Genomic DNA, 13,485 nt, shown 5'->3' with positions numbered 1-13,485 from the left:
TGCATGTGAGAGACATTGAGATGCTGAGTCTGCAGAGCAGCTCTGACCCTTTCATGGGTCACTGAGGTGTCAGTGGGTCAGAAGCCTGGTAGAGGAATCATAGCCTGAGCCCTCCCAGCTTAAGAGGATCTCCAGAGTAGGACAAGTCCTGGTGGATGAGATTGTTTGAGCATTTTGTTAGCCTTGTATTTCATTACTATATTAATTATATTTATATTACTATATTAACTATATTAACTATATTTTTGGAAAAGAAAAGTAAAGGAGAAGCAGGCAAGTTACCCAATGCATTATGGTCACCCCTTACATGATGACTGGACACATTCAGAGGTGTGCTCTGTTAGCAATACCATGGCTTCATATAAGCACCAGGGTACCTACACAAATCTGGATGTCACAATTTGCCACAAACTTGGCTGGTGTGTAGTCCCTTGCTCCTGCTGTAAGTCTACACAATCTGCCACACTGAACACTGTGGACTGCTATAACACAACAGTGTGTTTAAACATCCACAGAAATCACACCAACAAAACACAGTGATAGGGATGTTTTAGCTGCATTATTTTCAGGGTCTGTTGTCAAATGTGCACTCAGCGGGTGATAAAAACATCATTACTAACCACACAGATAGATTCATTTACTAGTTTTTAGGGACCTGATATCATATTTGCATAACTCCTGGGTAGAACCAAGCAGGTGGGTTAGCTAAGGATTTGAAAGCCAGAATGGGTGACTGGCTCACAGTAGCCTGACATTCTTCACTCAGGCTTCACAGCCCTATTCCTAGGTATCCTCGGGGACTATAGCTTGGCTGAGCAGAGTTCCCGCCCCGACTTACAGCAAGTCATCCCTGAACCTAAAGCCTTACTGGAAGTTAAACCTGAACCAAGAAAGTTTTTCTCTCTTAAGGCTGGTAACTGTATGCAGTAGCCTTGGCAAATCATCCTGGGCTGTCCTTGCCCATAGAGGCACCCAGCTCATGGTAATATTCTCTATGGGTGCTCTGGTCCTGCCCTATGCACAGGGACTGGAACCTAAATCCTTGTGTGTTTAAGTATGAACACATGCCAGCAACCACCTGTCAGGCTCTGCCCTCACTCACACTCCACATACCTGTCATCTGTGCCACCCACTCACTAAGCATTTCCTCCCACGGACAGTTCTCAAGTTCTAAAAGTTAAGACTGCTTTAAAAGTTTCTGCTGACCACTAGGGAATTTTTTTCATTCTACCAGGAAAATAAATGCCTATTGTTTTCTGAAATGGTTGCCAGCACACGGATGGGCTTCTAAACAGTTTGGAAGACCTGCATAGGAGGGGTGGTATGTGGAGGTTGGAGGACAGGGGACGTCCATTATCATGTGACATCTGGGTAAGGGCCTGGAAGGATCTCCTTGTCCTTAGTTTTCTCATCTGTAAAATGGGAAGCAAAGCAACCTGCTTGGTAGGGTTATTGCAGAGATTAAGTGAATTAAAGTACACTGTTCAGGACTCTTTCTGAAATCAGAATGAAAGGGCCAGCTACTGTCTTAGCTAACATTAAGCGCAACAGTCCCATGGCGTAGTAGAACAGGTAAATACTTATGACTAGAATTTCAATTAACAATGATAATCATTGAAATTCCCCTTTAAAATTAAGCTCTCCACAGCTCATGTGCTGATGAGGTCACATGTTGTCCCTGTCTTGTGGGGCACCACTTCATTAGCTAAGAGGGGAACCTGAGATTAAAGCTAAGCCTTCCAAACACAAAGAGAGGGGATTTATTTTCCAAAGGAAAATTAAAAGGGAAGATGAGCTGGCTCTGGTAACAATACACTATTGTTCCCCATGCCCAGTCCCTGCCTCAGGCCAAGCTCCTCCAGGATCACAACCCAGGCAAGGCCTCACTAGTATGTCAGCTGCTCGAAACAGGCCTCTCCTGCCACTGGCCTCTCCAACAAGTACCTAGGAAAGATTTCCAACCCTTCTTTCCATAAAGCAGAAAGCATTTGCAAGGAAACCCTAAGGCCCTGAGCAGATGGGCATTTGCTAAGGTAGTAAAACATGATGCCATTTGGACAAACGTTAGTGATCTGCTTCTCAGTTCCTGGGAGGTAGTTGCAGGGACCCCTGGGCAGGGCTAGGTCCCGAGGAAACAGGTTTGAAACCTTGAGATGTTGGTTTGTTTGCAGCATTGTAATTTAACTGCAATATTTCTTCCTTTACTTTTCTTCATTCATACACACACACACACACATATACATATACATACATATACATATATATATATGTATATGTATATATATACAAACATATACATACGTGTATATGGGTTTATATACGTGTATGTTTTAAATATATATTGAATATATATTATATATGTGGGTTTGAATATTTATTGAATATATTCAATATATAATAAATATTCTCCACTTTCCTTCAAATTTATGGCCTCCTTTCCATTCATTGTTATTGCATGCATATACACATTTGTATATGCATGTATATTCCTAATTTTCGCTGTTGCGTGCACATAATGTTACCTGATTGTACATTGTCAGGGCTGACCATTTGACACCGGACCACCCGCTGGTGTGCTCGTCCTGAGGAGGACCACCTCTCCCGTTCCCAGCTTTCCTTAGTTGTCTGTGGGTCTTTGTGGAGGATTGAGGCCTTGTGGGCTTTCCCCCTGCCCATTTGGCGTGTTTGTTGATGTCATCCTTGTTCGGCTGGGTTGGACAGTCATGTTGAATCTTGAGATTTTGATATACAAAGAAATTATTCCTAAGGGCTGCAGCTGAGGAAAGTGGGTGAAAGAGAATGTGCAGTGGTCAGGGTCAGGAGTGCAGGGCTTGCAGATGAGAGGGAAGGAGACTGCACACGGCCCTCTAGACTTCAAGGAATTGATAGTTTCTCCTCGAAGCTACAGAAGCCTTTGCCAGAGCCGGATGGCATTGTGCTGTTTGGACTTCTGCCATGGAGGACTGTGAGCTAAATAATCTTTCCTTTATAAAGTACCTACACTTATCTCACACTCTAGCAACAGGAAACTGATTAATGCCAGACAGAGACAGTCTATTTGGAGTTGGCTCTAGAGCAGGGGTTCTCAACGTGCCTGAGGCTGCAGCCCATTAATACAGTTTACCATGTTGTGATGACCCCCAAACAAAAGTTATCTCATTGCTACTTCATAACTGCAATTTTGCTACTGTTCTGCATCATGCAGGATATCTGATATGTGATCCTTGTAAACAGGTGGTTGAGGGGCCACGGCTCTACAGGAACCTGGTGGTCAAAGAAAGAACTACCGGGTACGAGCAAAGGCTGCTTGTAAAGGGAGCCCTGGTTGTCACACCCCACTTTCACAAGTGTACTCAGTTCCATGTGAATGAAGGCTGTATTCACTTAGTTATTCCAGCAACGCTGTGTGGTTTTGAGAAGCACTGGAAGTCTCTACACCCACCTCTGGTCTCCATGATTTTAAACGAGGCATCGTTTTACCTTTCTACTGCCTGTTTGGTTTGGGATACGACCAAGAGTCAAATGGGATCAGGCCTAAAAAATAGTGACATTGACGATGCTGGGTAATGACATTTGATGTTGGAAGCAAGCAGAGACTATAAAAGATTAGGTTTCAGGGTCCAGTGTTAAATATCTATAAAAGAACGCTCTAAACCTCTATGTTTAGCCTGCCTCACTGAGTATTGCAAAGCCTTTTGGGTAGCCTTGTAACACAACTACCCTCACCGGATGCCACCCTAATTCATGTTTCTTGAGATTCAGTCTCATCCTCTCAATCCTGGCTCAGATGACCTGACCCGATCTTAGACTTGAGTACTATTTGACTGGACTGACAGAAGACCCAGGCATCAAAGCAATGGAAGCCCTGGCATTGCCCACTGTGAGTACACAACCATGACAGATGTGGCTAATTAACCCTGGCTCTTTCCCCTCAGGAGGTCCAGGTACTGTTGACAGTTTATAGAAGCTGGGATGGACAGGGTGCACTGATGCCTCCAAGCAATAGCTTAGAGTACCTGAGTGAGTGAGGAAGAAGAGATGGGCTGGGCCACCACACTTTGCATACAGAGTTTCATTTATCCGATGATGCACACAAGACAAAAATATTGTGCTTTCTGTAAGATGAGGGCTGGCATACCATGGCTAGAGGCACATTATCTGCCCCAGTCTGGTAGCTCCTCTATAGATATGTGACCTTGGCTCATTCATGACAGCAGCAGAGCTGTGAGGCTGGAACAAGTCATGGCTCACTCAAGTCCTAAGTGAATTCCTAAGGGATTTCATACCCTGTTCTTTATACAAAAACATGTGCAGAGTTTTATTGGCTGATTAGGAAAAGTCCCCACCTGTAACGTGGCCCTTAGATTGTCGTATTTGAATGACAGGTGTGAACACAAACATAATTCCCTCCCAAATCACACAGTCCCAGAGGGAGGCCTCTCTCCCCTGTCTCAAGCTGCCACACAATTCTGTCAAATTCCCAAGCACTCTGCCTGCCAATAGCTGGAATCAGAAGGCATCCAAAAGGAGGCAAAGTGACCACTGTCCTACAAGTCTGAGCCGCTGAACTGACAGACAGCCACATCTACAAGGACAGGGACATTGAAGACTGCTAAAGTAACTTTAACTGGTGGAAGATATGTGTAAGCCTTACTTTCTAAAACTCATTTAAAAGACTGAAAGTCTTCTTTAGGATAAAAGACTAGCTTGAAGTAATTAGACTGAAACTAGCTCCCAACTCAAGCTCCAACCTCAGTTCTTGTACATGCTGACACTGTGCTGTTATATAACCAACCATCTGGGGGAACTTGCCATGTCCCTGGTACTACTACCCTAAGCTTATTGCAGGGAGTCACTGGGCCCAGGATGCAGGAACTGTATAATACAGATCCCAAGGCTAGGTGCAGAGTAGGAATAGAGCCAGGACCAAGTCTGCATTTGGCTGTGGCACGCCAAGGATCCCAGGATGTCTTGTGAAGGAAGAGAGGTGCTGCCAAGTCTTGATTCAGCTAAGCTCTCTAGACCTATAAGATGAAGGCTATGATAAAATTAACTACAATGAGAACGTGGGTCCCAGAGGCTCACAGACTTGATGTGGGAGACTACACAACACTTTCACGATCTGCCCTCATTGTTTCTGTACTCATTTTCTCATCAGCAGGCGCCTTTCCCAGATGCTAACACTTTCTCCAAGAACCTCTTCCTCTGGCTCTATTGCAGGCGCAACAGGTGCCTTTTCTGTCCAGTGGAGAATCCCAACTGCATGCCCAGAGACCCTGCCCAGCTGAAGCAGACAGAAGCCCCATGTTGGGATGCACAGCTGGAGAAGTGCATAGTGAGTCTACGTAGTATCAAAAGCTAGGATGGCAAAGGTGTAAGAGTACCCGGCTTTTAAGAACATTCTATGTTCACAGTATTGGATCCAGTGATTAACATGGCAGGAACAGGAGTTGCCTTCATCTTACTCCATGACAAACATACACCTTGCTTCTCTTCTCTCTCCTTCAATAGGCCTGTATACCAGTCATTCCCATTTACAAAGTACTTGGCACGGGTCCCTTGTCCAGTAACTTCATTCTCTTCACGAGAGGTCAGATCAGATTTCAGAGTTGAGTGGCTTGCTCAAGGCAGTGGGACTAGGACCCTGGATCCTATCAACTTGAGTTCTTCTGTCTAAAGTGTTTGTCCTGGGCCTGGCTACCTCCTGTCATCCTGCCACCAAAGGAAGCTCATTGGACCTGGGACAGTGGCCCTAGCCCTTCTGTTACAAGTCTTCTTGCTGGCTAAAGGGCTCAGCCAGCAGTAATCCCAACATGGATATATATATATATATACACCAGGTGTCTTGTATATGGCAGGGACAGCCAGCTATTTCCCATGTAAGTGTTAGCTTATATAAGTGTGTACAACTGTGAGTGCTCACATGCACATATATACAGTTTAATATGGAGACTGTAAGTTGAGTATATATACGTATACATGTGTGAGCACATTCGAGCATATAAACTTTTTGTGAGTGTGTAGGAGGGCATGCAAGTGAACATCATGTTCGTATGTGAATGTATGCATATGTACACACATACCTGCATGTGAGTGGTATGTGCAGCTGTGAATGAGTAAGGGTATGGCATGCATGTGTGATCGGTGTGAGCAAGCTCACTCGTGTGTGAATATGAGGGAGTATGCTGGTGTTGGTGTTGGTGTTTTGGTTAATACAGCCCATGCTGATGTAGAACCAGGATTAAGAAAAGGAAGTAAAGCCATATGAGGCTACTGCAACCTGCTGAGAAGCTACTTAAAAGACCTAGTCACCATAGTGACCATGACCTTAGGCTCTCATCTCCAGGGATGTGGCTTTGGTCCTTGGGGTAAAGGGAAGCTTACAGCCCAGCAGGCAGCCTACCCTACAGAAAAGCAGATTGATTGAGAACAGAGTTGGAACACGGGAAAGGAAGGGAAGGACCCTCCGCTGGAAGCTGGGCAGGACCCAGATAGTGAAGTCAAATGCAGGTTTGTGTCTGGCTGTGAAAGGGGTTGTACGAATCAGGGCATCAAGTGAGATATACCTGCACCCCAACTCCCTCACGGCTCACCCACCCCACCTCCAGCCACGCAGGTCCAGGCACTAAGAAGCTACTCACCAGCGCACACAGCCTGTGGGTGTAGGTGCCTGCCTGATCCGATTCACACTCCTCATACTAAGACACCTTGGACAAGCATCCCACACTTAACTCTGACTCTCAGACCCTCAGTCTCTCTCAGACTTACTCTCAGATTCATTCACTCCGACCCACACTTGTTCCTCTCACACTTAACCCTGAGGTAAGTTCACACTCTTAGAACTCACTAATACACACATTGGAGATTCATTCTGACATTTCTGATACACTCAGATTCACACTCGCTCTGACTTGCTCATTCACACTAGGGCCCCTGATAAATAATTTCACTACTTAGATTCTCATTCACCATTAGGCACATATGTACCATCCTGTCCACACTCACTACACACTCACAGACAGGCTCACATTCTTATCTTCTGACACATTTGCTCTCAGCTCACACCTCTCAGACATGCACAAAGACCAAGCACATAGGCTAAGACTGCGTGTGTTCTGTTGATTCTTTGTTAGCAGTCACACCCATACAGAGCCAGGAATGTGGTCACTTCATGTCTGCACACTATTGGCAACAAACCTACTGTGCAAGACAGAGTCAACAAATACACAGACCCAAGCCACAGGTCTCTCGTCCTTTGGGGGCTGCATTCTGGAGCTCTCCACAGGGCATACCCTTTCAGGCTGGCCAGATTGACCTCTAGTTCAGAGAGAACACAGTGAATGGGTTCCCTTCTGGGCTGAGAGAATGCAGCCCTAAATAGACAAACACACAGCATCTCCATGATGATGTGTCACCCAGAAAATCACAGACAGAAAGGGCTCAGGGCTGTGTGTGCTGTTGCTAAAAATAAGGCAGCCAAACATAAAGAGGCAAAAATCACTTCCTCAGGCCAACATGTCTGGATCTTAAGCTGCTCTTCCCATAACACTGTATTCTCCTTGTTAAATATTTAAAGCGAAGACATGAGACAAATGTTGCCGAATGTCCATGTGTCTATAAAGATGTGTGTGTGTGTGTGTGTGTGTGTGTATGAAGTAGCATGGCAATATATTAACGTGTGTAACTGCTATGAATTAATATTTATCCAAAGTTAAACAAACAGCTTACAGAAACACCACGAATCTATCCCTAAACATACAACATGTCATGACAAGACAATTACAACCATGCGACATGTCATGACAAGACCATCTCAATCATACAATATGCCATGGCAAGACAATTTCAATCATACAACATGCTAGCTTCCAGAAGATTGGACTCTAAACCCTGAGCTTGGGATAGTCTTATTATATAGAAAATTCTGGTGGCTCAGGATTCCAGTGGCTCTTCATGAGCAAAAAATGGGAAGGAACAGGCTTTTGGAGTCTGCTGTCAGCCACAAACAAGTGCTCTTGGAGGAGTGGGTGCTGGCCCTTCTGCCTTCCTGTGTGATGAGAACCCATGTGTACAAAGGCTTTGCACACAGGCAAGCAAATGGTAGGTCCCACACAGCTTGTCTGCTTCACCTGCTGCCAAGTTGGGGTGGCAGAAGCATCCGTGACAAAGTCCTTCTTCAGGTCTCTGCAGATCAGTGGTCCTCAATCTTCCCGGCACTTTGGCCCTGTAATACAGTTCCTCATGTTGTGGTGATCGCTCCCCAACCATAAAATTATTTTGTTGCTACTTTATGACTGTAGTTTTGCTACTGTCATGACTCGTAATGTAAATATGTGATATGCAGGATATCTGACATGTGACCCTCTAAGGGGTCATGACCCACAGGTTGAGAACATCTCCTGTAGATGGTCCCACCACCATCTTTTTGTGGCATTTTAGAATTCTAGAAGACTCTCCTGAGGCTGTGACTCAGGCCTGAGTTTCTCCATCTCACAGCTCCCTCAGGAGGAGACCTCTAAAGTCAGAGGGAAAGAGCCCAAAACAGGCGTAGCGTGCTACCTTCTTAATCTCAGGTCTCAGATTTGCTGCTTTCCTTGCCCAGGGACACTGACATGTTACTGGTACTTTTCTACATGACAGGAAGACTTTTCTGTCACATTCACATTCACTACCCTGACCTATTCGTATGGCCACACCTGGCTTCTCTGGGCAGTGTGTGACTGGAGAACTGACTTACTAACAGCTTCCCACCTGGACCGTCACAGGTGGGGACAATGGTGAGGCTGTAGCTACTGAGTATTTGCTGACATAAACACGGATGGCCATTGCTTCTGTCCACAGGGATGATGACCCAGAGGCTCAGGTGGGCCAGTGGCTAGACTCAAGTGTCATAACTGGTGTTTGAGGCTTCGCTGAATAACCCTTCACAGGCCTTGAACACCCAGGAGGCCAAGGGGAGTTTCAGATTAAGGGAGATGTAAACAAAGCATGAGCTGTAAAGACGGCCAGTTACCTAGAGGAGAGAGAGACCGGCAGAAAACACAGAGAAACCTTATCCAGGGCCCAAGGCCAAGCTGACACGTAGGATGGTAGAAGATAGACACAGATCAGAACGGCAGGAAAAGAGAAGAACGAGGAGCCTGCGCCTGTGGCTGGCCAGCAACCCTCTCCACAGCCGTCCCAAGCTGGCTTGCTAGATATGGCCTGCGCTCTGTGTACTCTGGGGGCTCATAAAATAATAAAACTCTCGAAGCCCCTCAGTCGCAAAGCTGGGTAAATGCAAGCATTCTGATCTCCCCGCAACAGATGGGAGCTGTTTGGGATCTTTTATTCCTTTTCCTCTTCCTCGCCCCCCTTCTCCGGCAGCTATGGGGAAGAAGAATGCAGCATCAGATGATCCATCAGCCTGGAGCATGGCGGTGGGAGGAGGGTGGCCGCTCCCAGAAGGGCCCCCACCCCAGACAGCAGCGAACAGCCCACCGAGGAAGCCGAGGGTCATGGGAAAGGTCCCCTCAGATGGGGAGAGGCACACACTAAACAAACGCAGCCACACGATGCACACATTCAAACATCACCCCGGGGAATATGTGCACATATGTTCTGTGCGGGTGAGGAGGAGGCTCCCAGCCTCCAGAAAGCAAGGCTTTAAAAAATTCCATCAATCAGACTGCGGTCCTGTGAAGTATGAAGATTAAAACCACAGAGGAGACACGTGCTCTGCTCTGTCACCAGCTGCCTGTCTGAGACGGCTTGGTCACTTTGCCTGGAGACACACTGCTGTCCTGTCTGGGCAGAGAGGAACAGGGAGAAATGGGAGGGTGAAAGGCAATAAACACCCTCGCTTCTGCTCACATATCCTCTGAAGGGCCAGCATGGCCTCACGATCTGTCGTCTTCTCCACAGTCCTGCACCAGGAAAGCTACATGGAGCCATACCCTGAGCCTATTGCTGTGAGGAGCCTGATGTGGGGCTCCATTGTGGCAGCACTTCCTTTGTAAATGTGGAGGAGCCAGTGTACGCCCAGCTCCCGAGTCCTCCCTGTGCACAAGCCTGCATAACCTGGCTCCATACACACTAATTCCAGAAATCGGCTTTTGCATTTAGATAAGGACACCCTGCTGACGAGACACTGGTGTGTGAAGACAGACCCTAATACTCAGAGCCTGAGACACAGGCGCATGGAAAAGATGCTCAAACTGGTCAGTCCCCTGCAATGGATCTCTGATGACATTCCCCAGTTCCAATCACCCAGCAGACTGATTGTCACATATATCATCATCACAGGACACTTGTGGGCAGGTGGGCACAGTGCAGCACAACACACAGGTGTACAGCTCCATCATCAGCTAGGTACATAGGAAAGGAAGAGTAGATTTCATCAGGAAAAGAAAGTTGCATGGTTGCCAGCTTATGTCTTCAGTACGATTAAGTGGGATGTGTGGCCCATCGGCAGACACACCCTAGTGTCTGCTGTGGTACACCTGTGGCTTGTGTGTGTTTCAAGAGTGAACTCCATAAGACTATAGGAAGAAGCGCAAAGTCATCCCTCGATACCAGAGTACATGGGAAGGAGAGCCCTGGAGCACATGCTAGACGTAAAGCTGAACTGCCCCGATGACACTGCCATACTCAGGTCACCAACAGCTAAAGCCCAAGCCCAGTCCTTGGCCAGTGTCTTACACCACAACTTCTGGTGTTTCCCAGCCACCGCTGTAGATTTCATTAGCCCATGCCCCACCTGGATTCAGAAACCCAGATTGTGACTGAGGGGATTTCCAAGCCTAAAGATAAGGTCTGTGGAGCACAGGCTATACTGCATTTGTACAACAAAACCACACAGAAGATGAGATAAGTGTTTGTGACTTCTAACCTCACCTCACAGCTTCAGTTGCCCCTCTGGGGTGTCCCTTCCTCCTATGTCAGCTCACACCACAGCCACCCTGTGGTCACCGTCCTCAGATCTTGTCTCCACTTTTGCAAAGTGCCAATCATCACTTCAAAGCCCTGTTCTCTGAGTCCCAAAGCCAGGCCACCACCAGCCTCTAGCCCAGTTGCCCATTCTGTAAGCCGTGACCACTGAGTTCGGTGTCACACATCTGCAGTCCCAGGAGGAAGAATCAGGTGGTTAGATGATAGGTCTAGGCCAGTCTGGGAGACATAGGGAAACCTTGTCTCGTAAAGCTAAAAGGAAACAAAATAAAAAACCACTGGGTGGTACAACGGTTAGCAGGGAGCCAGGGAGACGCCCTCTCCAGGTTGCATGGCTCACAGACACACACTGAGATGCAAAGCTCACCTCTCCTGCTACCTCTGTGACTCCTAAGGAAAGAATTCTCTTCTTGAGACTTTGCAATGCCTAGGATCTTGAGGAAGCTTTGAATATAAAATACCAGGTACAACATGCAGACCAGTAGCTATCTCTGAATAAAAACTAAACATTAAATATCTGCTTTTAAGATAACCAACATTCAGACAAAGTAACAGCATACAGAATAAGGAAAATGTTTTTAGGAACTACAGATCCAATGGTGGGCTAATTATACACACACACACACACACATACACACACACACACACAAATTTAAAGTCCAAATTTTAAAAAATTTAAATATAAACAGAGAATTCTCAACAGAGGAAACTCAAATAGGCTGAGTAGCACTTAAAGAAATGTTCAACATCCTTAGTTGTCAGGGAAATGCAAACCAAAACTACTTTGAGATTTCATCTTGTACCCATCAGAATGACCAAGGTCAATAAAACCAAAATTGGATCATGCAAGAGGATGTTGAATAACAGAAACATTCAAACATTGCTGGTGGGAACATAAATTTGTATAGTCACTATGGAAATCTGTATGGTGGGTCCTCAGGAAGCTGGGAATAGATCTACCTCAAGATCCAGCTATACAACTCTTTGACATATACCAATTGTAGAGATATTTGCTCAACTACATTTATTGCTGTTCTATTCATGGAATTATAAACAACTTCAATGGCCCTCAATAGAAGAATGAATTTAAAAGATGTGGTTCATTTACATAATGGAATACTATTCAGCCATTAAAAATAAAATGATGAAATTTGCAGGCAAATGGATAGAACTAGAAAAAAATGATCCTGAGTAAAGTAACACAGAAAGACAAATATGGGATGTATTTACTAATACACATATATGGGATGTATTTACTAGTACATGGATATTAGCTGATAAGTCAATGATAACCAAACTACAATCCATAGAACCCAGGCTGTTGCTAAGAACATAAATTGTTCTCCACAAACTGATGGCAAGGCCCTATTGCTGAAGACAAAACCTACACAACTCACTGAACACAGAGATGTCAAACTGGGTGTACATAGAGCCTTTACCTCTACAGGTTAGTGTCTTTGGTACAGGAAGGTACTCTGCATGCTACAAAGGAGAAATGTAAATGCAATGTAGCCATAAACCTTTTGATCCACAATAGTGTCCTGCCTGCAAGCTATGCTAGTGCAGTGGTGGCCCAAGCTTTATAGGAGTAACAACATTTGACTCGACATAAAGCCACTTCACAAAACGAAACCCATACTCAGCTCTGCTGGGGTGGCCAAGAATCTGAGACTAGATAGGTCAGGGACCTAGGGTAAAGCCAAATACTTCTGTTCTACTTAAAGGACTTAGCAGTGAAATGATTCCTAATGACATTCGACTATGCTGTAGATCAGTGTCTTGCTCAGCCATCATCAGAGAAGCTTCCTCCTGCAGCAGATGGGAACAAATACAGAGACTCACAGCCTGACATTATACAGAGTTAGAGACCTTAGAAGACTCAGCCCTAAACAGCACATCTTCATCAAATCTCTCCTCTCGGGGCTAAGTGAACCCTGTGGAAGAAGAAGTGGAAAGAACATAATAGCCAAAGGGGATGTCGGACACCAAGAATACAAGGCCTTCTAATCCAGGATCTACACATGGACTCAGAGACTGAGGTAACATGCACAGGTCCTGTACAGGTCTGCACCAGAGGGGGTTTTAGAGCTGAAAGGAGAAATGGGCACATGCCCCATCCCAAACTCAGAAGCTATCTCCTATTGATAACCACCAGTAAATAAAAATTTTGTTTTCTTTAAGGGAATCTCACTGGGGAAATAAACTACTCTAAGGGTAAGCTGTATGCATGGCAGTAGATGGTGAACAGGAAACGAATTCAGGGTCTCCTCATGTCATGTCTGGCCTTTTTAATTTTTACTTTTGTCTTTATCCTTATTTTATTTATATATCTTATTTATTTCTCTCCTTTTTTATCCTACAGGTCCTTTGCTTGTGTGTTTGTGTGTGTGTGTGTGTGTGTGTATTATGGGGTTTAGTTTTGTATTTTTAAGGGATTCCTGAGAGTGTGAAGAGTGGGTCTCTGTGTCTTGTTCCTTTTTTGGGGGGCAATTTTCCTTCTGTATGTATGTATATATATATATATATATATATATATATATATATATATATATATAT

The 13,485-nt window shown here is 45.4% G+C and overlaps 1 long non-coding RNA gene across 1 annotated transcript in view; it reads right to left on the bottom strand.

Annotated features, from left to right (window-relative positions):
• Positions 1 to 7,896: 7,896 nt before the first annotated feature.
• Positions 7,897 to 13,485, bottom strand: part of LOC114634887 — a 7,083-nt gene continuing 1,494 nt past the window's right edge. Inside the window, exon 3 of the long non-coding RNA XR_003713389.1 lies at positions 7,897 to 8,224. This is a non-coding gene — a long non-coding RNA (uncharacterized LOC114634887). The remainder of the gene's footprint in view (positions 8,225 to 13,485) is intronic.

The sequence above is a fragment of the Grammomys surdaster genome, unplaced genomic scaffold (genome assembly GCF_004785775.1).
Source record: "Grammomys surdaster isolate TR1022 unplaced genomic scaffold, NIH_TR_1.0 1136, whole genome shotgun sequence".
Taxonomy (NCBI): Eukaryota; Metazoa; Chordata; class Mammalia; order Rodentia; family Muridae; genus Grammomys; species Grammomys surdaster.
Note: the sequence above shows the minus strand (reverse complement) of the source record. Positions and strands in the feature narration are given on the sequence as shown.